This window comes from Macaca thibetana, chromosome 20 (assembly GCF_024542745.1).
Source record: "Macaca thibetana thibetana isolate TM-01 chromosome 20, ASM2454274v1, whole genome shotgun sequence".
Classification (NCBI taxonomy): Eukaryota; Metazoa; Chordata; class Mammalia; order Primates; family Cercopithecidae; genus Macaca; species Macaca thibetana.
The window spans coordinates 24,544,175-24,570,356 of record NC_065597.1 but is presented as its reverse complement, the minus strand read 5'-3'; the positions used below and the strand labels follow the sequence as shown (position 1 = coordinate 24,570,356).

Genomic DNA, 26,182 nt, shown 5'->3' with positions numbered 1-26,182 from the left:
TCCTCCCATTTTTATTTATTTTTATTTTATTTTTGGATTTGTTAGCGTGATTTAATCAATTATTCCACATTATAAACATATATTAAAACATCACATTGTACTCTATAAATATGTAATACATACAACTATTATTTGTCAATTAGAAAAAAAGAACGAAAATGCTGCCAACAAGATGGTAAGTACACAGTAAGGAGTGAATTCAACCAATGTGAGTGAATTCAACATCAGTGAATTCAACCAACATGCATTTGGCATTGACGTGGCCTTGGCCTTCATGGAGCTTCATGATCTCGTGGGGGAGGTGGCTTCTCATTTTTAAATTAAACTTCTCATTTGAAAGTACTTTTGGATTTACCGAAAAGCTGAAAAGGCCGTAGAGAGGATTCTGGTAGCCCTCTCACCCAGCTTCCTTTGGTGTTGACACCTTTCAGACCATGGAACATTTTCGTCACAACCAAGAAACCAACATTGGTCTCTGATGCTGAACTAACCTGGACCCTTGATGTGAACTTCACCAGTTTTTCCCAAGCGTCCTTTTCCCATCCCTGGATCCCATCCAGGGCACCACATGACATTGAGTCATCGCGTCTCCTTGGCCTCCCTGGTCTGGGACAGTTTACGCTTTCCTCAGCCTTGAGGACCTGCACAGTTTTCAGGAGCGCCGCTCAGGCACTGTACAGAACGTCCCTTAAACTGGGCGTCTCCTATGTGGCACCTGCTTTTGTGTGTGTACACATGATGTACAATTGTGTGTATAAGTGATGTCCAATTTAGCCATTGTAACCATTTGTAAGAGTACAGGTCAGCGGCATTTGGTCCATCCACACTGCTGTGCAGCCATCGCCACTGTCCGCCTCCGAAGTTTTCTCATCTTCCCAAACTCAAACTCTGTCCCCGTCGAACACCAACTCCCGGCTCCCCTTCCTTCTACCTGTGTTACCATGATTCTATTTTCTGTCTCTAGAGATACTGCCTCACGCCCATTAGGATGGCCACTAACAAAACAATGGACAATAGTAAGTGCTGGCACAACGTGGAGAAATCAGAACCTTCATGCATTGTTGGCGCGAATATAAAAAGGTGCAGCCGAGTTACTACATGATCCATCAGTCTTACTCCTAGCTATATACGCAGAAGAATTAAAAACAGGGACTTTTAAAACGGACACCAGCGCACCCGTGTTCAGAGAAGCATTACTCTAAGTAGCCAAAAGGTGGAGGCAACTCAGGCGCCCGCCCCCACCTCCTTCTGCAGCAGAAGGCATTCCCCCATAATAACCAGTTCAACATCTGCCTTCCAACCCACCAGGGCTAGAACAGGTTCCGTAGCAGCAAAATGAGGTGACCTGCAGCCAGGTAAGTGGACTGTTCTACTCCTGAGATCTCTGGCCTCTGTTCCCAGGACTCAGAAACTCTGAGAGAACAAACAGCTCATCGCTGGGTCTGCATTCTTCAGGGAAAAAATGGCTTCAGACAGAGAAGACGGTGATTCTGTTTGGCTAGGACTGGACTCATATTCTAAGAAAAGTGAGTAACAGTCACAAAGGAGTTCCTATTAACTGGGCACTTCCTGTATACCAAGGTATACCACTTCCTGTATACCTCCTAGCTGTCACCCTCACAGCTCTCCCAGGGGTGGGTATTATTACTGATCCATTTTAGAGATGAGGACACCGACGTTCAGGGAGAAGAATCACTTGGCAGGAATCAGTCTCCCCCAGTCAGGGCAGACCAGACACACTCCAATGGTAATAACCGGCCTGGAGACGCTTCACCTACACTGGAGATCCCCCCAGGCTCAGGTGGGGACGTTTCTCCTTTCTGATTTAGCTTTGGGGAGCAGAGTATACCCTGCTGGGGACCCATGAAGATGGTGGCTTCAGAGACTTGGTCACATCACTGCCAGGCCGCCTAGGGAAATGGGGTCCTCTCTGATCTGTCTGGCCCCAAATGCCCAAATGGCAAGGCCCTCTTGGACGGGGAGCGGACAGAGTGTGTGCTGAGCTGGGAATGACGCCTTGGGCCCTTTTGTGGCGCATACTGGGTCTGTGTGCATCCTGCAGGGTGTTACCTGGGCAGGTGTACTTTCATTGTCCCCATCCCCCGGTGACAGCATGAATTCTTTTGTCTGTTTTGCCCATGGGTCCTGATTCCTCTCCTGCTTTCTGCTGCACCTGATGTCACTTGGGGACTCCCACAGTCTGGGGGGTTCTTGATTTCCCCAGATCTATGGTGACCCACTCAGGGGAAAAGGAACTGGAGGTATCTATCTCAGCACCACACCATCACGTTTCTCCTCCCTCGATGAGGCCTGCTGCTTATTATAACAATGACAACATCGGGAATGCTGCTTGTGGATTTCCACAAGAGAGGAGATGACAGGCTTTATTTGCCCTCCTGCTTTTTGTTGGATTCTGCAGACCTGAGATGAGGCCGTGCGTGTGTGGGGCAGTTCCCTGTGGCTGGGAAGACTGAAGGCACAGGTGAGGCACCACAGTGACAGGGGGTGCCCCTCCCACTGTAGGGGTGAGTTGAGACAGGATCACCAGGGGAAAACCCCTGCTTCTGGGAGGCATCCCTGGGAGCTTCCAGCCCAATGACACCTGCTGCCAGGGCTTCAATTTGCTAAAGATTTAAGTGAAAACAAATATATTTTAAAGTTGCCATCACCTCTTCAGGGCCTGTTAGTTTCTAGCTGACACTATGCTGAGCACTCTATGCTTTCACTGGGCCCCACAGTCTTACCAGATATAACGATTATCTCCATTCTACAAAGAACCGAGGCCCAGAGAAGAATAAAGTTGCCTGCCCAGGGTCACACAGCCAGAGAAGTGGCTGCAGGAAGAAAGGCACCTGCTGACGGTGAATGAAGAAAATGAGAGAGTGAAATGACAGCTCTGAGCCAGAAAGTAGAAATCTGGAGGTAAACATGAATTCAATTATACACCCATATTTGCCAGTCTGGGATTCTGCAAACTTCTCAAGCACCTGGTAGTGGCCTCCTGGAGGTGTGTTGTAAACGGTTCTGCAGCTGCCTCTGGGCTCAACATGAAAGAGTGGTGATTGATTACTGATGTCTGCCAGGGCACAGTTCTGAGAAGTGGTAGAACGGATGCTACAGGAGTCTCCTGCCCAGCTCTCTGAAGCAGGATGTTTCTCTCAATCTTTCTGCTCCTTCACTTCTCCTTGCATTAAACGAGCTCAGATAGAGAATAATAGGTAAAAATGCCTTTTGAAGAGGAGAGTATTTGCTCTGAGTGCTAACTGCACATCCGGCATTTGTTATTTCAGAGATAAAACTCAGTTCTCACGGAAAGGTAGACTCCCCTCAACATACATTTATTAGGCACTGATTGTGTTACTGGGTCTCCGCCCTCGATGAGTTTGGCAAGGAAGACAATTAACTTAATGATTATTTAATAATTATTGTTGTGCTAAATGCCTTAAATGGAAAACAGAGGGCCACATCCCGCCCACCATAGGGCAGCCTCGCCTTCCTGTTGAGGATTTGATTCTGATGTGGAAAATTACTTTTCTGTTAGCAGCCCACTGGAAATGCTTGCATGGTGGCTCCAGCGCCTAGGAGGGTGCTAGACCACCAAAGAATGTGGGCACGTGATATAAAAGGGCCGGGGGAGGGGGGGCCATGTGTCTGCACACAAAGCTGAGGGTGGTCCCTCTGCCAGCAATTTGTCTATCGTTGCTAATTAGAAGCTCATGCCTCCTTCTTTGATTTTTTCCCACCCCATAGAGGAATCTTGGACACGCTGCCTATAGCTTTTGGCAAGGGGCGAGGGCACGGGAAAGAGAAAACACAAATGGCATCTGGCCAAGGGAGGTGTGTGTGAAGCTGGCGGAGCGCACCCAGCCTTCCTCTCCAGGCTGTGTTAGAGGTCTCTCTCTCTCTCCCCTTGGCCTGAGCACTCTCCCCACTGCTGGGTGAAGGGAGCCACAGGGTGCCACAGTTGCCTCCCCTGTTTGAAGCTGGCACCGGGACAGGCAGTGGGGTCTGTTTGGAATATATGCTCTTCATCAGACAACTCTGAAACAATCACCCTTTCTGGCCTGAGAGGAGGAAGGCACCTCTGAGGCCAGCGCTTCCCCCAGTGCAAACAGCGACCCAGCCTGCCCAGTCCTGCTTTCAACTTTGTTGCTTTTGCAAATACGGTCCTGCGTGCTATTTCCCACATCCCTGCAGCCAGGTCCAGCCTGCCTCCTGGGGGCACGGCCCGCTCCAGTGCCCAGGCCAGAATGGAGGAAGCCAGCCCCTCTATCTTCCAGAAAAGTAGTGAGTAGGAATGGAGATGAGCGATCAGGGAAACGGAGCAGGCCACAGTCAGGGTGGAAGAAAACGAGGGAAGACTGAGAAACAGTGGGGCTGAAACAAGTGGAGACTCAGGCCCTGGGTGCTGGGACCCACGCGGCCGAGCAACTGGTCTTCACATTTATCGCCACCTCACCTCCCTAACTCCTCCTCATTCCCCAGGCAGCAGCTGACAAGTCACATCTTTAGAGGAGACTTTCCTGTCCCCCAGGGAGGGGACTCCCAACCCCCCTGTGCTGGAAGTCTCTGCTGAAGGTCAGTCTTCCCCTTGGAAAGGACTGGCAGCTCCGTGAGGACAGGGCCCTCGTTCCTCTTGTGCACTCTGTCCCCAGCTACAGCAATGAAGGAACAAAACCAGAGAAAGAGAGAGAGGGAGGGAGGCAGGTAGCCTGGCTTCTCCCACTAAGGATGGACCCTGGTGGTGGGAACAAGAGCAGCTCCAAAGACGTCTATGTCTTTGCCCTGAGCCCCGGAAACTGTGAATGTGCCACCTGACATGGCAGAAGAGACTTTGCCGATGTGGTTCCATTAAGGACCTTGAGATGGAAGATTCTCCCAGATTGTCGAGGTGGTCCCAGTGAAAGAGGAAGGCAGAGGGTCAGAGAAAGACTGGGAGATGGTACACAGGTGGCTCTGAAGATGGAGGAAGGGGCCAAGAAGCCAAGGAATGCAGGTGGCTTCTAGCAGCTGAAAAAGGCAAGAGATTCTGTCCCCTAGAACCTCAGGACAAAACAGCCTAACATAGCCCATGGGGCTCAGTTTTGGATTTCTGACCTCCAGGACTGTAAGATGATTGATCTGTGCGGTTTTCAGCCACTGGGTTTGAGGGAACACATCACAGAGGCCACAGGAAACGAACATCCCCACTACACACACAACACCCTCGGGAACCACCAGCCAGCCCTTATCAGCCCGAGTGAGCCGATGTCAGAGACAGGCAGACAACAACCAATGAACACGGTGCTCTGGCTTCCTTCCACAGCCCGGTATGCGGAGGATTCCAACTGCTTGCCCCCTTGCAGCCAGGCCACCACTACACAACTGAGCCTGGCCAGGAAAATGTCAGAGGATGTCACACAAGTCCCTCCCAAAGCCAAAGGATGCAGCTGACAGCGCTGGGCTCCCCAGTCCTCCCTTCCCCTGTCGTGGAGGCCACAGAGCCACCAGGTGGAACGACCCCACCAGCCAGGGCCCCCCTGCACACTGCCGGTGGGGAACAGGGTCCATGGTAACTGAGCAAGAAGAAAGTTGTTTCAAGTCCCTGGACCGGGGAGTCTTTGTCACAGCAGCAGAGCCTCACCCATCTGAGGATGCATGGGGAACCGTCTATGGGAGCAGGAGCTGTCACCCACATGCATCCGGGGGAACCGTCCACAACAGGGGCCTCAGCCACCTCTGGAAGCAGAGGCCACCTTGCACACAGATCCCTATGATGTCCCCAGGGCCCTGCGACAATTTCCACCTCGGATGGGGGAAGTTTGCCTTAGTCACCAACTGACTGAGATGAAATCACTTCTTCCAGACAGTGTGGAGGGAAAACGGAAGACAGAGCAGGTTCCCACAGCTCCCACATACTGCACATGGCCCCAGTGTGTCTTTGAGGCACATACCGCAGCTACCTACAGCCACATGCTGACACGGCCGGCCCGACGTGGTCCTCTGTACTTCCTTCCTCAGGACCCCAAATGTCTTTTTGTTTCTCTGCTACTCAGCCAGGTCCCATCTGTCATGTCTGTGGCTGGGATTCCAGGAAGCCGATGGATATTTCCAGAGCTTTATTGTCCCATTTGTCACTTGCTAATTAGCTAGAAGTGACTAATCAGAAAACAGTTGGGAGGCAGAGGAAACCCCCCATTTTCCTGGCTTTTGGTTGCCCGTGGTTACTCAGAACCCTCTGGGTGTGTGTGATGGACTAGGGTGTGTGTGATGGAACTGGGGTGTATGTGATGGAACTGGGGTATGTGTGATGGAACTGGGGTGTGTGTGACGGACTGGGGTGTGTGTGATGGAACTGGGGTGTGTGTGATGGAACTGGGGTGTGTGTGATGAACTGGGGTGTATGGATGGAACTGGGGTGTGTGTGATGGAACTGGGGTGTGTGTGATGAACTGGGGTGTATGGATGGAACTGGGGTGTATGTGATGGAACTGGGGGTGTGTGTGATGGAACTGGGGTGTGTGTGACGGACTGGGGGTGTGTGTGATGGAACTGGGGTGTGTGTGATGGAACTGGGGTGTGTGTGATGAACTGGGGTGTATGGATGGAACTGGGGTGTGTGTGATGGAACTGGGGTGTGTGTGATGGACTGGGGTGTATGGATGGAACTGGGGTGTGTGTGATGGAACTGGGGTGTGTGTGATGGAACTGGGGTGTGAAGCAACTAAAGCCCTGCGACTCCCCTGCACCTCCATGGACAGGGCCCAGACCTTCCCGAAGCTGGGAGGGCATGCCATTCACCAACTGCCACCTAAGGCAGGCCCCAACCACACACACACTTATGACCCATGACCTTCACTGCAACTCCACACCAGTGCTGTTCCTTATTCTCCCATTTCACAGATGAGAAGACTGAGGCTCAGAGAACTTGCATGACCAGCCTCAGATCATGCAATGAGTAACTGGCAAAGCTGGGTATTAAATTCAGATCTCTCTCTATCCACCGTGGAACAGTAAGGAGAGAGGGAACGCTAATGGGGGCATGGGCAGGGTGCCCTACAGCCACAGGGGTGGGGTGAAATCACATCACATAGGCACACGCACAGTAATTCTGACACCCAGGTAGATGTGCACACATTTACCCATGCACATGGGTGAGTGCATTTAAATATGCACACGGGCACTTGGACGGCACAGCCTTGTGTGCACATACACACACATGCAGATGCACATGCATGTACACATAGTACACTGTGCACACACGCATCCAAATACACGTGTACAAACATACACACTCGCATATGCACGCACACACACACACACATCTGCACGGTTTCACCACATGGGAAGAGAATGTGCAGTTGCCTTCAGAGGAAGCAGTCAGCACTCTGTACCCTGCGGGGGCACCCTGCCCTGCTCTGGGCTCGCTCTTCTCAGCTTGCCAGGTCTAGCAAAGGCCAGTCCTTGCTGCCTCAGTCCTTTAGAGGCGATTTCATCACAAATGGTGCAATTTCCAAAGAGGAATAAATAAAGAGGAGGTCTCAGCCCTGCCTCTCAGGACCACTGGCATTTCACTCGGGCCGCTTCTTCAATATGCCCCGTCCCCTGCCCCCGCCACACACAGAGCCCAGCCATGAAAATCCCCTATGTGGGACAGTTTCCTGGGGCATGTACAGCACATCAAGGCTAGCAAGGAGAAGTGACAGCTATCCGCCCAAGGAGAATTTCCCAACGGTCCTCGGCTGCTGGCTCCTGACCTCATGGGTGACAAAGTCCAGTGAAGAAACAGCAGATGTGAAACCAACGGCCCCCCATTTGCAAGCCCGGCATTTTCCAGGGCAGGGTTCTATCGAATGATTTACCAGCTCAGTCAGGTTAATCATTGCCTAAGAAATACAAATGGCTCCATCAGCCCTCAGGCTGGTCACCCAGGCTCCTGCAGGTTGAGCAGCTCCCTCCTCACCCTGCAACCTGTACTTAGGGTCTGGTTTGTTGACTGAATAAGCCAGTGACAAATCATCAGAAAAGCCCCTTTTCCTGACTATCTACTACACATCTGGCTTTGGGCCACACCCTGTCCATCTAAGCCTGCAGTGAAATAGATCCAGCAGCTGAGTACAGGGCCATGCAGACAGACCTGGGTTCAAATCTCAGCACCAATGGTTCAGCTGTGGTGCCAAGTCAATCCTTGTGTGTGAAATGGGTTGCTATGAGAATGAAGGAGTCAACGTGTAAAGCAGTGGGTCTCAACAGGGGGCACTTGGCAATGTCTAGACACAGCTTGCTTTATTTTTTTTTTTTCAGAGCCAGAATCTTACTCTGTCACCCAGGCTGGAGTGCAACAGCATGATCATAGCTCACTGTAGCCTTGAGCTCACGGCTTCAAGCAATCCTCCTGTCTCAGCCTCCCAAGTAGCTAGGACTACAGGCGCATGCCACCATACCTGGCTTTTTTTTTTTTCCTGTAGAGGCAGGGTCTCCCTATGTTACTGAGGCTGGCCTCAAACTCCTAGCTTCGAGTGATCCTCCCATCTCAGCCTCCCAAGGAATTGGAATTACAGGTGCATGCCACCACACGTGGCCTGGAGACATTTTTGGTTGTCACAGCCGGAGTGGAGGGGTGCTGTGGGCATCTAGTGAATGGAGGCCAGGGATGGTGCCAAACGCCCTACCATGCCCAGGACAGTGCCCGCAATAAAGACTGATCCAGCTGGCTGGTGCCTCACACTGTAATCCCAGCACTTTGGGAGGCAGGCGAGACAAGAGGACCGCGTCAGTCCAGGAGTTCGAGAACAGCCTGGACAACAAAACAAGACCTCATCTCTACAAAAACTTAAAAAATTAGCCAGGAGTGGTGGCATGTGTCTATAGTCCTAGCTACTTAGGAGGCTGAGGGAGGAGAATCACTTGAGCCCAGGAAGTCGAGGCTGCAGTGCGCCATGATTGTGCCATTGCACTCTAGCCTGAGGGACAGAGGGAGACCCTGTCTCAAAAAAAAAGAAAAAAAAAAAAGTGATCCATCCTTAGATGTCAGCAGTGCTGAGGCTGAAAAATCATGATGTATATACTGCAATGCCTGGGTCAAGGTAAGCCCTAGATAAACGTCAGTGCTGTAATGATCTGGAAATTGTTCCAACAGCTTTACAGCATGACATGATTGCCATCGTGCTGCAGAGGAGGCTGGGATCAGAGGTTGCGAGTTGCTCGGGTGACAGGAAGAGCAAGTTGAAGAGGCCTGCCTGGCTCCCTAGGCATTCCTTTTTTGCCACAGCACCTGGCCCTGGGGCACAAGCTGGTCCCAGGCCCAGGATCCCAGTGTCCAATTTGGGTGTCTGCCAAATTCCCCCTTACTGTCCCACAGCCACGAGCCAGTCTCTCCAAGTCTTCTTCATCTTGCACTTCCCCAAAGGGAAAAGGAAGTGCAATTCAGCCTAAAGCGTTTTCTTGGGTACACTGAACTGACGGACACTCAGTCTGGACCCTGCAGGCCTCTGAGCAGATTCCTTCCTTCCTTCCTTCTTCTCCTCCTTCTCCTCCTCCTCCTCCTCCTCCGACCCCGCAGGCCTCTGAGCAGATTCCTTCCTTCCTTCCTTTCTTCTGCTCCTCCTCCTCCCCCTCCCCCTCCCCCCTCCTCCCCCCTTCCCACCCTCCACCTGCAAACCCTCACTTTTGTGGGAAACGGTAAGTTTGTCTCCAAGGCCCAGCTACCTCTCTGAGCAAGGTGTCCAGCCCTGGTCCTGCAAACCAGGCCCTCCTCTGACTTGGTTGTCACTGGCTTTGGGACCCTCTGCTCAGCGTGCCCACAGCCAGAGATGGTCTGCAAAGACCCTCTGACTGGAAGGGCCAGCAGGGAGCCTGGAGTGGGGGTCTTTCTGCAGAGGTGGCAGAGCCTGCTGTAGGAGCCTGGTCTGTGTCCCCCTCCAGAGTTGCCCTTGCTGCACACACCCCATGCCCTCGGCCACATAAACATGACATGGTCTATGACCCAGCCACACTGAACCCCTTCCGTCTCTCTTTCTAGAGGCCAGGACTGGACACATGTGCTTCCCTGTACCGGAGATGCTGTCCCTCTCCTCCTCTGCCCCAGAGCCTCCTCACTTGATTAAAACGTCATTGAAACCTCTCTGCCTCCAGGAGCCCAGGCATGGCTCAGATATCCCACATCTGTGTGCCCACATCCCAGCCCAGACTGCCCTGTACTGTCACAGAATATGTGCCGGTCTTTAATACCGCAAGGCTGTGCACTCCCGGGGGAGGGTCCTCCACAGCCCAGCACCATCCAGCGGGCTCTCGCGATGCTGGGAATGTTCTACATTGGCACTCTCCAGTACAAGAGCTACTCGCCATGCATGGCTACAGAGCACTGGAAGTGTGGCCATGCGCCCGACGAGCTGAATTTTTGGTTTGGTCTAATTTTAATTGAATGTAAATAGCCACATCTGGCAGCAGCTACTCTTCCAGCCAGCACAGGTCTAGAGCGATGTCTAGCTCCATCCGGTGCTCCACGCCCCCGAGCGAGAGAATGACTGAATGATGAGGGAACTGCACTTGGTTCTCACCCTCCTTTCTCGCCCCGCACGATAATCATCTGATTTCAATCTTCTCCACGAGGCTGCAGCTCCCTGCGGGCAGGAGACACACAACTGTGCTCGCTCATTGCTGTAACCTGTGCTTTCTTCGGTTCCTGGGACAGAGACCCTCACTAAATGTAAGTTAGATGAATTAATAGGTGAATGAATGAACAGCCTGCAACTCAGACCCTCTTCCCCTTCCCCACCAAGCCTCAGGAAAACCGTCATGAAAAGGAAAACAGTCCCTCTGGGTGGACTCCTGAGTGCACCTCCCTCCCAGTTCATCCTCTTGCTAAAGGGACCGCCGCCCTGCACGCTGGCTGTCCTGCCTGACATTGAGAGGGAGCTTCTGCCGCCAGCGAACGGGGTATCCTTCTCCGTGCCTTCTTCCCGCTCCCCCAGGACGCCATGGGAGAAGTAGGGCAAGGCTGTCTTCTCTTGACTGAGAGAAAAGGATCAGGATTCCTCATTTCCCTGGGCTGCCATTCCTGCCTCCTGGCCCCGGCAGCAGGATGCCCCCAGGAGGTTTCAGGAAACACGATAACTCATAAGAACCAGGGTGAATTTGAGAGTCTATTATAAATCAAATGCCTTTCATCCTCGACTGCTGGCTGTGATGTTCTCCAACACTGCTATTCACGGTGAGCGCCATTTGCGTTTCCCCCACCCACCGCCCCGTCCCACTTCCTTCTGATGTAGGTCACAGTGCATTCTCCCTGCGTTCACTAGATCTACCTGCAGTGAGGGGGTGACGCCGCTTGAAGCAAATTTAGCAATTCTCTTACAGGCACGTGGGAATCCTGTGCTCACTCATTCAGTCAAGACTCAGACTTGTACTGTGTGTGGAAATCCTGTGCAAAGACCCTGGGGCCCATGGGAGGGCTGGCAGGAAGGCTTCTAAGCCCAGGTAAGCTGGGCATTTGGAGCTTGAATGCCACCATCAATTGGAAACGATGCCGAGGAGGGTTCGGATTCTAGAACAGAAGCAGATCAGTCAGGTAGTAACTTGCCCTAGTTTCACCGTGAGCACCGTAGGTCCGCCCCGTGGTGTGAGGTCTGGACCAAGTCACTTCTCTCCAGCCTCATGCTTCCATCTGTAGATGGGGGAGGATGCTGGAGCTCGCCACACAGAGCTGTGTGGATTAAATGTCACTCATAGAGTCCTGAGCACAGAGCCTCCGCACGCAGGAGGCGCTCAATAAACAATGTTATTACTGATGTTGTCACTGTTGTTTGCACGGTCCCTTTTAGCTACACAATACAAGCATCATCTTAGTACAGAATCTAAGCTTCCGCTCCTTCACTGTGAGGCGCATCGAGCACCCACCCTCTGCCAGGTACCATGCGAGGCACTGGTGATACAAGGACGGGTTCGTCTGCAGGACTTCTCTAGTAGTGCAGCAAATCCTGGGGTAACGAACGCATTAAATCAAACACCACAGTACCTGTGGTCAGCCTGTCTCAAAGGATGGAAGAAGCTAAGGCACCCTGCGGGGAGGAGGGCAGGTCTGGGAGAGTTTCGCACCGTTTGAGCTGAGCAGGGAAAGCGAAAAAGGGGAACCCTGGCTGTGGGCCTGGCATCTTCTAGGAGTCTAGGAGTTCACAAGATCATGGGCTCTTTTGGGCAACAGCAAAAGGTCGTTTGTGGCTGGAGCACAGAGTGTCTGGTAAGGAACTGGCAGGAGATGAGAATGAAAAGATTGAGTCTGGCCCCAGTTCAGCCTTCTCTGCCAGAAAAATGAGGGGTTGAACTTTGTCCTGTGGATGACAGAAGGGTTTTAAGTACCACTCATAAAGTTACTCAACCCCAGAGACTGGAAGCACAGCCCTCCACGCACGCACACACATGGCATACACACATCACACACATACACCCTCTCCACACATACATATGCACACACACAACACTCCACACATACACAAATACACACACATGCACATATGCACACATTCCACAAACATATACACACATCTCAATACCCACACACCACACATATTCAAACATACACACACACAGGCACACGCACACACGCACCCCTGTGGTAGTCCTGGCACCCTGCACTGCACCCAGAGCAGAAATGGGAGTCCTTAGGCTCCAAGATACAGCAATCAGGAGGTGGCCTGAGAGCCACACAGAGGCTGGGAAGGTCAGCGGCAGGCTGTTTGGAGAAGGAAATATTTAAAAACAAGAGGTTTCCTGCACACACACATGCACACACACACACTTACCCCCTGAGGATGAGGAGAGTCCCATGGGTAATTCTTTCAAAATAATGCCCTCACGTGTTCACGCCACACACATAGCACCAAAGAGACTTTGCAATAAAAAAACTGAGTATCTTCCTCTTGCACGACTCTCCAGCCTCGGTCTCATTTGAGAGCTAAAGCCAGCCCCCTGCCCAGCACCCACACTGAACTTTTCAGTGGACGCATGCACACGACTTAAGAGTCTGTCTGCGTGAGTTCACACCCACTGTGCATGAGGTGCATGTGGAACCCCACAAATGATGAATAATTGGGGCAGGGGGACCCCTCCATGTCCAGCATTTGCCCTTCCTTCTCTCTCTCCTTTCCCCTCTTCTGGGCTGATGAACTATTTTCTAAGGGGAGTGGGTACCCCAAGGAGGCTCACAATGGAGATTTCTCATGCCAGGTGGATGCAATAAAAATGTGCTAAAGCTCCTTAAAATAACTGTGTTCTCCTAAGTAAGATAAACTTTTTCCCAACAATACGATTCAGACCTGCAATTAGCGCAGCAAACTCTCTTATTTACACAGAAAGTAGAAGATGGAATGGAAGGGACTTCGGGGGTCATAGCTGGACTAGTGGAAGTTGATTTTTTAAACAATGACTCAAACTTAGTTATTTCCTTGGAAGGAAAGACTGCCTGAGCCAAATAAAAATTTCTCTTTGTTTCAGAAAATGAAATCCCCATCCTTTGTGCCTGATACGGAAGCCAGGCAGTGTTCTAAGATAGCAGCCTGTTTTATCCTCACCTTAACTCTAGGTGGGGAAACTGAGGAACGGGGGGGCGTGACTTGCCCAAGGTCATAGACAAAAGCCAGGAACTGAACCCAGGCTGTCTGGCTCCAAGGGTCAGACTCTTACCCCCACGACCCTGACCCCCTTCCTTTCAGCGCCCTCAGTCCTACTGCTGTGCTGGAAAAGGGAGGTCACAGGCTGGCCCAGGACGCGGCAGGGAGCCCTGGGTGGCCCTGAACTTCAACGCGGGGACACCGGCCAACGCAATGCCTTGGCAACAGCAGCACGAGAGGGGTGGGTACGATTGTTTCTGAATGTCCTCACGGGACCAGCGAAGAGCGCTCTCCAGCTGCCGTGTAGCACTGGACGTGATTGCGGAAGGCAGCAGAGGGTGTCGTTCTGCTTCCAGCCGGGAAGCTGGGCCACAGGTGTCACTTTGCCATCTCAGAACCACACAGTCTTGAGATTCCCAAAGCCAGACCCAGCCCACCTCTCAGATGCGCTCACCTGGAGCGAAGCAACTTCAAGGCCACACAGCAAGTCATCAGCAGAAAAGGAGTGACACACAGTGCCACCAGCCAGGCCTGGGTCCTTGCCACATCATGGGCTCCAGCAGGCAGGGCTCAAATCAGTACCCTGTAGAACGGACTGGTTCTGAACTGGCCTCTCGCTAGGCCTGGCACAGAATTCACAAGCCCCCAGAGAGGGAAGCCGCAAGTCAAGCTACATACTGCCCCACTGTAAACCGTTCCTTCTCTCTGCTTTCCTGTGCTAGGGACGGTGCTATGGATCGAATGTTTGTGTCCCCCGGAAATTCCTATGTTGAAGCCCTGAGCCCACAATGAGGAGGTGGGGCCTTTGGGAGGTGATTAGGGTTTGAGGAGGTCATAAAGTGGGGCCCCCATGACAGGATAAATGTCCTTAAAAGAAGAGAGGCCAGAGTGCTCTCTTTCTCTACCATGTGAGGACACAGTGAGAAGGCGGCTGTCTGCAAGCCAGAAGCGGGCCCTCACCGGAACCCAGCCAGGCCAGCACCTTGATCTGGAATGCCCAGCCTCTGAAACAATGAATATCTGTGGTTTAAGCCACCCAGTCTATGGTATGTTGTTATGGCAGCCCAATCTAACACAGACGAAGAATACGACCCTCAGACGAAGGTCCAGAAAAATACAGTCCTGCAACCGCATTGCCAGACACAGGTCAGTTTCACCTGCCTCTCAAGATCATGTACGCCATGCTCCAAATATCCCACCCTCGGTGCCTCACACAGCATACAGCTGGGACTCAAGAAATGCCTGCGCGACAAATACATCTAAGCACTGGTGGAGTATCTGAGCATTTAATAGCTGGCCCCCATTTTAATTATCATTCACAGGTAAAAGACTTAGCCCCATTTTCACAGAGCTCCCTGCCTGGGAGTCTTCAACTTCAAAATCAACCAACTCCTGCTGCTTTTAAAATTTGGAATGCCACACCCAGCAAGTCTACCTCTCAGCATCTCCTTAGAGTCTCAGGTAAGACAGCTTGTTCCTGGGCTGTGTTTAACGTTTAAGAGTGAAAAATAAGAAAGGGCCTTCACATCCATCGACCCAGGGTGGAGCACTACCATTTTATGGAATTTGATGTAGCAGCTGAACAGAATGAGGTCAGTCTATGGTTATCAGAACCAGTGACTGAGCAGTGAACCCAAAGAAGTCCATTAAAGGAGAAAAACATTAAAACATGAAACAGACATTTCGTTTTTGCTGAAAGCATGTGAAGGTGTATCTGTTCTCTGTCTTTTGTAGTAGAGATGAGGCCTTACCTTTGCAGAAGGCCTCTCTGTCGTTCTCACATAAATGCATGCCTGATGCCTGATTGACAAGGTGCAGCTTCTGTTTCTCTGAAGACCCCCTCAAGGCTGTCTGATTATCACGGCCTTTTCCCATTCTTTTACAGTTCTCTCACCCACAACATCAGTTGTTGTGCAGGGACGCTCCACGCCACTGAGACTTTCTTAAGCATTCCATTCAGCTTTCATAAAGACAGCCATTCTCTCTTCACGCTTGTATTTCATAAGTTTACGGAACCTTCAAGCAAACTGTGTAAATCCAGTAACACCTCTCACCCGCATAACCAGGTTTGGTGAACAAACAGCTCAACTCACGGAAGAAGTGTGTGAGGGTCCCAAGAGCATCCTCCCAGCCTCGGGCATCGATCAGGGGCTGCAGTGCCTACAATGGCTGGGTCTACGAAATCACCGCCCTGTGCCATTGAAAGTTAGAGCACAGGTTACATGGCTCCACTGTGCACATCTCCAAAAAGTCTCACTGAGCGAAGAAGTAAACTGCAGAAAGATCTATACGATAGGATTCCTTTTATGTTTAAATAAAGAAACTCATATAAAATTATACCATACACTTTCTATAGGACCATCTGTTTGAATGAAAATATAAAGGAAAAAACCCTACAAGGATGGGATATGGGGTAGGAACAGGGTCGGTGGTGGAGGAAGGGGAACTTTAGACTTTTCTGTTAAGGCACTGCTTTTCACAAGAAGAACATACTTATATATATAGTATATAACTGAGTTGTGTTTATTTAGTCATCAAGACCTAACAGACGGGTTTAGCACCCAAAACAAATAAGCCCACAGCCTGATAAGTACGCAACTTAAAAAAAAAAAAAAGACCGGGCACGGTGGCTCACGCCTGTAATCCCAGCACTTTGGGAGGCAGAGGGGGTGGATCATGAGGTCAGGAGATCAAGACCATCCTGCTAACACAGTGAAACCCCGTCTCTACTAAAAATACAAAAAAATTAGCTGGGCGTGGTGGCACATGTCTGAAGTCCTGGCTTCTCAGGAGGCTGAGGCAGGAGCATCGCTTGAACCCAGGAGGCAGAGGTTGCAGCAAGCCGAGATCACGCCACTGCACTTCAGCTTGCGTGACAGAGTGAGACTCTGTCTCAAAAAAAAAAAAAAAAAAAAAAAACACTCAAAATAAGACAGAAGTAACTGGCTTCAAAGAAGAGGCCAGGCCAGGTGCAGTGGCTCACGCCTGTAATCCCAGTACTTTGGGAGGCCGAGGCAGGAGAGGATTACTTGAGCCCAGGAGTTCCAGCCCTTAGGCAAAAACCCATCTTTACAAAAAACAGAAAAATTAGCTGGGCGAGGTGGTTTGCGCCTGTAGCCTCAGCTACTCGGGAGGCTGAGGCAGGAGAATCACTTGACCCAGGGAGGTCAAGGCTGCAGTGAGCTGTGATTATGCCAGTGCACTCCAGCCTGGGCAACAGAGCGAGACCGAGCCAGGCTGAGCAAGCCGATCTCATGGCTCAGAGGCAGCACAGGATGGAGCTCTCCAACAGGCAAGACCAAGGAAAGCCGGGGACTCATCACATCAGTGTGCTCTGACCAGACACAAAGGCCAGCGATGCTGGTCACTAAGCTGCCCTGGTGACCAAGTACTTCCGGCCCTTGCTCTGTTTTTCCGTTTGGATGGATGTGCTCCACGTCTTACAAATTCACAATGAAGTGACACTAAAAGCAACCTTTCAAGGTGGCTGAGATTACTGTGCAAATTAGAGAACTACTTTCGGCTTCGTTCACTGCCAGCGTTTGTTTCTGTCATTCATTCAGCAACAACATGGTGGTCCCTGCTACATCCAGGCCCAGTGCTCAGGGCTGGAGGCAGAGTTGTACACATGGAGCATACGGAGAGACACAAAGCAACAAATGGGCAGTTGGTTATTATTTCATGTAAATTGTGCTGTGAATCACAGGCCTTCATAAAGAGAATGACTGTCCTGTGGTGGGAGAACGGTCATGGAAGGTCCAGTGGAGGTGGCACTGAAGATGAGGAGGGAATTAGGAATGTGTGAGTGAAGGCAGGAGGGAAGCTTAGTCTTGCTCTAAGAAGGAACTGCAGGCCTCAGGTGGTAGGGAGGCGGCCCCAGCAGAGAAAAGGAAACAGGACTCCCGGGTAAGGAGCTCAAAGGTGCAGTAAGAGTGGGAGAGGCAGGGCCAGACAGAAACATACCTAGCCCTGTAGCCCTGATCAGAACAACGAGTGTTTCCTAAAAGCAACAGCGAAGCAGGAAGGATTCTTGAGCACAGACGCGGAATGCCCTTTTCTCATTCCCAGCAGAAAACAATGATTGAGCAGATCTGTGCTTCAAACGGCCCTGGTGTGCATCCATCCCCGCAGGGCCTGCAAATATTGCTTTCAAGCCCCCCTGAGCAGCCAGACATTGTGCAGCTGCCCTGGCCCATCATCCTCCACCCCCAAGGACGCCTGGTTAGAACCTTCTCACCATTCCACTCAAACCTTTAGACTGCTGGGCTGATGGAAACATTCCCAAAATGTTTTTCTGTGCAATTGAGATGCCTGCCTGGAAAATCCCTGCTGCAAGCATTTCTTTCTCGCAGGAGGCTACACCCAACTGTTTTGCTGCAAGGTTCTGCGTCACAAAAGGGATATCCCCAGCTAATACGACATTCAAACGAATGGAGAATCTGAGCTGCTTGAATTCAGGGTAATCAGCCCATCGGTGTGTGCTCCTCCTCGGCACTATCTAATCGAATTTTCTGTGTGCATGAATATAAATACTGTTGTTTGACCCACAGTGAACTTGTAAATAGCCTGATTGTATCAACCTGAACAGATCAGGTTTCCACAAACAGATGGACACCGTTCATTTTATTTTAATTTAAAATGAACACAATTTCCACTGGATACAGATAAAATTAATGACCTTAGACGGAATCAACTTGCCTGTGAAAAAAAAACCTGATAATCATATTATTGCCCGAGAAGATCATAACAGTCTTGGTTTGAGATATCACGTGCTATTTTGACCTTAATGCCTTTTTCTATTTCCCTGGAATGAGAATATCCGAACACATTCTTTGGGGTGGACTCAACATCAGTGTCACTTGGCTTAAACGGCAGGGGATAGATCACCACCCCAAAATTACTGAAACCAAGAGATCCACAGGATCAAGACCAGACCAAGAAAATCTTATAAAATGGTAATCAAATCAACTTCCTACCAAAACCAGGCTCTTCTTAAATTGCAGATATCAACTTACCCAGCTTATGAAGTAAGAACATGGAGACACAGGCTGGCCGCAAACAAATCCACTGAGAAAATAAAACAGCTAACCCACAGCACATTCACTAATGATGATGAAGCCGTTTTGGACCACATTTCAACTTTGTTCCAACAACCCCTTAGAGTGAAATTCGGCAGCCTTCTCTCAGTGTTTACGCGATTGGGCCACTGCAGGCAGGAGCCACCGCCGGGGGCTGCCTATGTCTTAAGTGTCCCTACTTTATGAGTTTCCAAGGGCAGGCAGCCCATGCTTATGGGTGTCGCTCTGAGAATGAGGCTGACCCAGGCCTTAGCCCCTCTTAACTCCCTACCACATACCTAATCTGGAGCAAGTCATTTCACCTGCCTGAGCCTCAGTTCCCCCATCTAAGAACGGGTACAATGATAGTAGCTACCTCACAGGGTTACGGGGGATGCAATGAGACTATGGTGTGTGTGTAATGGATCAGGCACAATGTCTTCTGCAGGGCAAGCCCCCGGCAAGTGGAAACTATGATTGTTATTGTTCTGTCCAGAACGCTGGGTCTCTTCCCAACAGCCTTGGCCTTACGGCCAAGACTCTGCAACCAGGGCTCTCTCCACCCTCTGTGAGTTCCCCAGCACCTTCAGCTGACCCTTGCCCTGCACCCCACCCATGCAGCCCCCACCACCCCAATCTCTTGCTGCCACTTCATACCACAGGGTAGTTCCCTGCTCAAAGCGGGAGGCTCCTGAAATCCTCATGGCTAATCCTCCACTGAACTTTCACCAAACTCCCATTTGGGGCATTTCTTTTCTTTTTTTTTTTCCAACAGAGATGGGGGGGGGGGTCTCACTATATGGACCAGGCTGTTCTCGAACTCCTGGCCTTAAGCGATCCTCCCATCTCACCTTCTCAGAGTGCTGGGGTTACAGGCAAGAGCCACCGTGCCCAGCCTCTATTTGGGTTTTTTGGTTTGGTTTTGTTTTTGTTTTGGAGACTGAGTCTCTCTCCGTCACCCAAGCTGGAGTACGGTGGTGCAATCTTGGCTCACTGCAACCTCTGCCTTCCAGGTTCAAGCAATTCTCCTGCCTCGGCCTCCGGAGTGACTGCAACTACAAGTGCATGCCACCATGCCTGGCTAATTTTTGTATTTTTAGTAGAGACGGGATTTCACCATGTTGGCCAGCCTGGTCTCGAACTCCTGGCCTCAAGTGATCCGCCCACCTCGGCCTCCCAAAATGCTGGGATTACAGGTGTGAGCCACCGTGCCCAGCCTATTTGGGGTATTTCTATCCTACTTTATTTCTCAGTTTGCCCCGACACTCCAGACCAATGCAGGCTCACACGTGAACATTGTGACGGCCAGGATGGTAAGCAGGGGGGACCCTGCTCTGAGTCTGTAGCCCAGTTCTGCCATGACTGGTTCTGACGTTTCCAGAAACTTACTCTTAAAGTTACACAAGTATGTCATGGGAAAAATGCCAGTCAAAATCATACATGCCAAACAACTGCAGAGATTCGGAGTTCAGAAGCGGGCAAAACCATTAGACACTGACAGAAGCCAGGAAAGCACTTACCCCTGGGGAGAGCAACGGTTGGCCCGAGGTGCAGGGCAGGGGGCAGGGGGGTGCTCAGTATGTCATCTTTTGATTTGGGTGCTGGTTACACGTGTGTGCTGAGTTGGCAAAAATTCACTGAGCTGTATGTGTGCATGTTTCTGGATGTATGTGATGCACGTATGTTTCTATAACAACATTTTACTGGAAAAAAAAAAGATAAGCAGTGCCTCAGTTTCCTCATCTGAAAAATGGGCAGTATTAACACCTACCACAAAGGCTGGTGCTGTTGTCCCTTGGCCTCCTGCTCTAAGTAAGTTCTACCCACTTCATCTAAAGGTCATGAACTAGGTGTCCATCCTGGGGTAGCCGACCCTAATTCTGCATTTATAGAAAGAAAGTTCTGGAGATGGGTTGTGCAACAATGTGAATATACTTAACACTACTGAACTGTACACTTAAAAATGGTTAAGACAGGATATTATGTTCTGTGTATCTTACCACAATTTTTTTAAAAAGATGAACTGTAAGAGAATATTCGTATCCTGATGATCAATTTATAATGCCCCTGAGGTAATGACAGGTGAGAGAAACACCAAATAGCAAGCACACAGGCCAACCTGGGTCCATCCAGGGCACAACCTCCCTGCACGGTGCAAGGTAAGATGGAGACTTCCCATTTCCGCAGCAAGGCAAGGAGCACTCCCAAGTACCTTTGGTCATCCTCACGGCAAGCGCCAGGTCACCCTCAGCAAGCTGGAAGCCTTCACACCAACCAAGCCTCTCCTCGTGAAATTTCAGTAATTAACACTTATCTGATTTCAAAGGTTTTACAGGGAAATTCATCTTCACACTGGCTAGTTATGGCTGCTCTGCAAAGCCAGGGGTCGGGGGATGCTTCGGGTCCCTGCTTATGAGTTTACACTGCAAATAGGGATCACATCAACCCGTAGCACACAGCAGATAAGAGGTCCCTTGTCACCAAGGTTCCCTGGGCCCTCAGGTGACATGACTCTCTCTGGGAGGAGATCCAAGATGCTCCGCCTTGAAGTCAGCATGGACGATTTTCTCAAAAGCCTGGAACATGTAAACTGACCTGGAGTCCCAGGAGCTTGCGGGAATGCTCAAGCGCAAAACTCTCCACCACTGTCATAGCTTGTCAGCCCGTTCAGAGTCCGGGGTGTCCTCGGTAATTTACGGTGGGAGGGGAAGGTGGGTAACAGGGTCCAACATCTGTAAATGAGGGTCTGAACACTCAGGGGCATCTGATTACCAAACTGACTGATGCTATTAAGTGAGGATGCACCTTACAAAAAGTCAACATCAATGGAAATAATAATAATAATTGTATTATTACTAATAGATTAAGGGCTTTTTCTATGCCAGGCACAGTACTACAAAATTCACGTGACTGATCTTTCTTGCAAGTAACTTCATGCAGCTTTTTCTGACTAGCTCCTCTTAGAGAAAGAACTTACAACAGCTGTTTAAAAAAAAAAAAAATAGCATTCCAGTCCTATACCACAAGCAGAAGTGACAGGAAAGAAGCACAGGGAAGCATCATGAGACACAGCCCATGAGAAGGTCAAATACACTGGATTTTTAGGGATGTGGGATTACCAGACAGCATTTGGCTGTGTGACCTTGGGCAGGTTGCTTGACCTCTCTGGTGCCTCAGTTCCTTCATCTTTAAAAGGAGAGGGCTCAATTTTAAAACACTATGGGCCGCACAGTGGCTCATGCCTATAATTCCAGCACTATGGGAGGCTGAGGCGGGCAGATCACGAGGTCAGGAGATCGAGACCATCCTGGCTAACACGGTGAAACCCTGTCTCTACTAAAAGTACAAAAATTAGCCGGACATGGTGGCGGTGCCTATAGTCTCAGCTACTCGGGAGGCTGAGGCAGGAGAATGGCGTGAACCCAGGAGGCAGAGCTTGCAGTAAGCTGAGATTGCGCCACTGCACTCCAGCCTGGGCGACAGTGCAAGATTCAGTCTCAAAAAACAAACAAACCAAAAAACCTATGAATCTGGAATAAAACAGCACAGTGGTAGAGCAAGGACAGTATATCAGTGGCAACTAACAGAAAGCCTAAAAGGAACCTTAGCCCACATTTGAAAACTTTAGTATCTGATAATAGCAATATTTTAAAGCAACGGGAAAAGGGCACATTATTGAGTGAATGATAATAGACAATTCGTTAACTATTTGGAGGGAAGGAATAGCATTATTCCCTGCCTCACACCTTATACCAAAAATTTATCCTGGGTGTAGATGCTTAGTTCTAGGTTAATTTTACAGTTCTAGAGTTTTTTAAAATGGGGAATGATTGCTCAATCTAAAAATTTGGAAGAACTCTCTAAGCCATGAAGACACTAATTAAGAGGTCACTAATTAAGACACTCAACTCTGACCACAGAAAAATATATAATTTCTACATATCAATAAATACCTCAAACAAAATTAAGAGGCTAGAAAAACAAAAAAAGTTGGAGGGTAATAACTGCTACACAAATGATTTGAAAGAGGATGAATAGCTTTCTATATTTCAAAAGAAACCCTTACAATCTTTTTTTTAAAGGCACGTGCCATAATTGAAAATAAAACACACAAAGAATATAAACGACTTGCAAAGCAAATGCAAACAGTCAACAAACCGATAAAATGAGGGGAGTGGATGAGGTTTAATGGAACAAATCCTGACTGAGGGTCACTGGGCAACATTCACACTTTTAAAGAGCTCAGAGTCCACTGCAATTGGGTACGCGTGGCCTTGCTGTGTGGTCAGAAGGGTGCATTCCTGAAAGTCCTGGCTTTGAGATGCAGCCTGGCCACAGGCTGCCCGGGACATGCCCGGGTGCAGGAACCAGTGTGGCCCAGCTCCAGCCTGGAGATGCTCCGACCCACAGGCAGCCGTAGTAGCTGTGAGCAGTGGCTCCCACAGGGCCCTCTCCTGCCCTGCTTGGAACCAGATGGTGGGGAGAAGAAAATGCTCATCTCTGGGCCCTTCCTTCCCATCTGTGGCCAACTCAGCTGCCCAGAAGATGCTCAAGGTGATGGAGATGGAAGGAAGGGGCAGGAGCAGTTCACTGCCTCCTTCTGACTAGTGCTCCCTGTGGCCCTGCATGGACTACACTCCGGTCATGCTCTGGGATCTGCCAGTGCAGCCCTTTGATTGTAAAAATAAAGCACAGAGGCCGGGCGCGGTGGCTCATGCCTGTAATCCCAGCACTTAGGGAGGCAGAGGCAGGTGGATTGCCTGAGCTCAGGAGTTCGCAACCAGCCTGGGCAACACAGTGAAACTCTGTCTTTACTAAAATACAAAAAATTAGCCGAGTGTGGTGGTGTGTGCATATAGCCCCAGCTACTCAGGCTGAGGCAGGAGAACTGCTTGAACCCGGGAGGCAGAGGTTGCAGTGAGCCAAGATCACATCACTGCACGGCAGCCTGGGTGACAATGCGAGACTCCGTCTCAAAAAATAAAAATTTAAATTTAAATTAAAAAAATAAAGCACATAGTGATAATAACATAAAAAATCATGCACATAACCTTAGCTACCATGTACTGAGTGGCTACTAAGTACTTAACAGGCAGACTTTATTCCAATGGACAAAGTGAGGTGTTGCAAAGTTTGACTGACTGATGATTCATTCATTTGTTCTCTCACTCAAAACTATGTACTGAGCACCTACCAGGTGCCAGGCCAGGTTCTACATGCTGGGGATACAGTCGTGGGGAAAAAACAAGCAAACCCCTGCCTTTCTAGCAGGATGAAATAATAAACAAAATAAGTAAGAAACATGTGGTTTGTCAGATGATAACATATGCTAAGGGAAAAAAAATGTAAGTCAGGGAACGAGAAATAAAAAATTGTGGGAGTGGGTGCCAACTTTTTGGATGGATGGAATGATCAAGGGCAGCCCGAGAAAGTGACTTCTAAACGGAGACAGGAGGGAAGCGAGGTGGAGCATGTGGTGTTGGCGTTTAGGCAATGGGTATCCCAAGCAGAGGAAGCAGTCAGGGCAGAGTCCTCGAGGCACAGTGGGCTTGGTGTATCCAAGGAGGTGGCCCAGATCACACCATCAGTAAAGGAGGGAGGCTTCCACTTGCCACGCCTTCTGGGCAGACAGGCGCGGGAGGCAACATGGTGTGTCCAAGGTCACATGATTAATCATTGCGAGACCAGTCAAGCATGGCACGTCGGGGACAGGGCACAGAGCTGCATCCTGGGGAGTCACACCCATCCACATCCCAGCACTCTGATGCCACACCTCCACCCTCCTTGGAGGCTCCTGGAGGAAAGACCCAGGTGACAGCTCTTCCCTGGCACCAGGTGGGTCCCCTGGCTTCGCCTCCCGCTTCCTCGGGCCCTGGGAAAGGTTCTCCTGACTCAGCTGCTAGGTGAGCTGAGGGCTCCTGTGGTGGCGAGATGGAGCGAGGGCAACAGCACTAGTCCCTGGGGAGGCTCAGGGCGACCCCAGGGATTCTAAAGGTACTTAAAGAGACTGCAAATAAGTTCAGGGATTTATCTGTTGGGCTCAATGTATTGGCTTGGCATGAGAGGTCATTCAGGAAATTTTTCAAAATTAGGGATAGTCAATCTGCTAAAAGACAATTATATCTGTGCGTATGCCTCCTGCACCAGCGTGTGGAACATACACACACATGCAGGTGCACACACTTCTACCAAACACACGTCTGAATGTGAACACTACTTGTTCAACTTCAACATCTAATGATGAGGTGATCTGTGGCCAGCATGAAAATACACAGAAAGCATGGACTCCTGAGCCCCAGGACTGCAGTCTGAAAGCAGAAGAAACACTTCAGACCTGTGCACCTTGAGCATGTCGCTTCTTTAGCTGTCCTTGGCCTTGACTGCCTTATCTGTAGAGCGGAGCTCATTAGATTACTATAAGTACAGAATAAAGCGCTCAACTTAGTGCCCGACATCCAGAAGAAGTGCCATGAAATGGAAGCTATCAAATCGCAAGATGGTTTTGGAAGTATGTGCAGTGCAATCATTTCATTTAGGAGACAAACCAAACCCACGTAAGCAAAGTTATGAGCCATTTCTAAATACAAATGGCAATGGAGGTGAGATAATCAACAACCAGCCCCAACTAGTAATTTGCAACAGAAATGAATGTTTCTTAGTCAATCATCTTCTTTTTCCCCTTTCCTGGTGGTGACATGGTTTGAATCAGCCAGTCTGGGAAAAGCCATGACACATGGGTTGACCTCTTGAAAGCAGTTAACTTGGAAGGAAAAGGAATGATTCTTAAACCCAGTGAACCCAGTTCTCCAAGCAAAGGTCGGACGGCAGGCCCAGGCTTGCTCCTCAAGGTGTGGCCCCAGCCTCCTCAAGCCATGTGAGTACGTCACAGAGATGCCTCAAGTGTCCCAACTTCCTACTTAGTCAGCACTAACTATGTGGGTAGAGACGGCCCGGTGTGAAAAATGAAACACGGGTAGGGTCGTAGAATCGAGACTGGATTGGTGCATTAGTGTCCTAGGGCCTCCTGAACAAAAGACTGTAAACCAGGTGGTCTGCACATCAGCAATGTGTTTTCTTACAGGTCTGGCGGCTGGAGTCCTAAGTCAAGATGTCAACAGGGTTGGTTTCTTCCGGAGGCTCTGAGGAAGGTTCTGCTCCATGCCTCTCTCAGCCTCTGGGGCTGCCGAAACCCTTGGCGTTCCTTGGCTAGCAGCTGCATCTTTCTCTGCTGTCACATGGTGCTCATCCCTGTCTGTCTCTCTGTGTCCAAATTTCCCTCATTTTTTACAGATACAGTCACTGAATTTGGGCCCACCCTCCTCCAGCATGACCTCCAGCATGATCTTAACTTGACGGCTTCTGCAAAGATCCTATTTCCAAAGAAGGTCACACTCACAGGTACAGAGGCTACAGCGTGAACATGCCTTCTGAAGGCTACAGTTCAACCCATAACAATGACCATCCCAGAAGACGTCAGAACAAGCTCAGGCTAGCTGGTGGTTACAGCTGAGAGTTCAGCAGGAGAAGGGCGGGTGGGCT

General features: G+C 50.1%; 1 protein-coding gene and 1 long non-coding RNA gene across 4 annotated transcripts in view; both read right to left on the bottom strand.

The window, feature by feature from the left end:
• The window catches only part of CMIP (c-Maf inducing protein), a 266,897-nt gene that overhangs the window by 152,692 nt on the left and 88,023 nt on the right, over positions 1-26,182 (bottom strand). The gene's annotated exons all lie outside the window — the stretch shown is intronic.
• On the bottom strand, positions 30-9,501 carry LOC126943994 (uncharacterized). 3 transcript variants are annotated; one of them, XR_007721923.1, is made up of 2 exons: positions 6,512-9,501; positions 30-6,431 (listed from the first exon to the last, which is right to left on the bottom strand). It is a non-coding gene; the product is annotated as an uncharacterized LOC126943994 (long non-coding RNA). The 3 variants fall into 3 exon arrangements; XR_007721922.1 differs by having other exon boundaries at positions 30-6,412; XR_007721921.1 differs by having other exon boundaries at positions 30-6,373.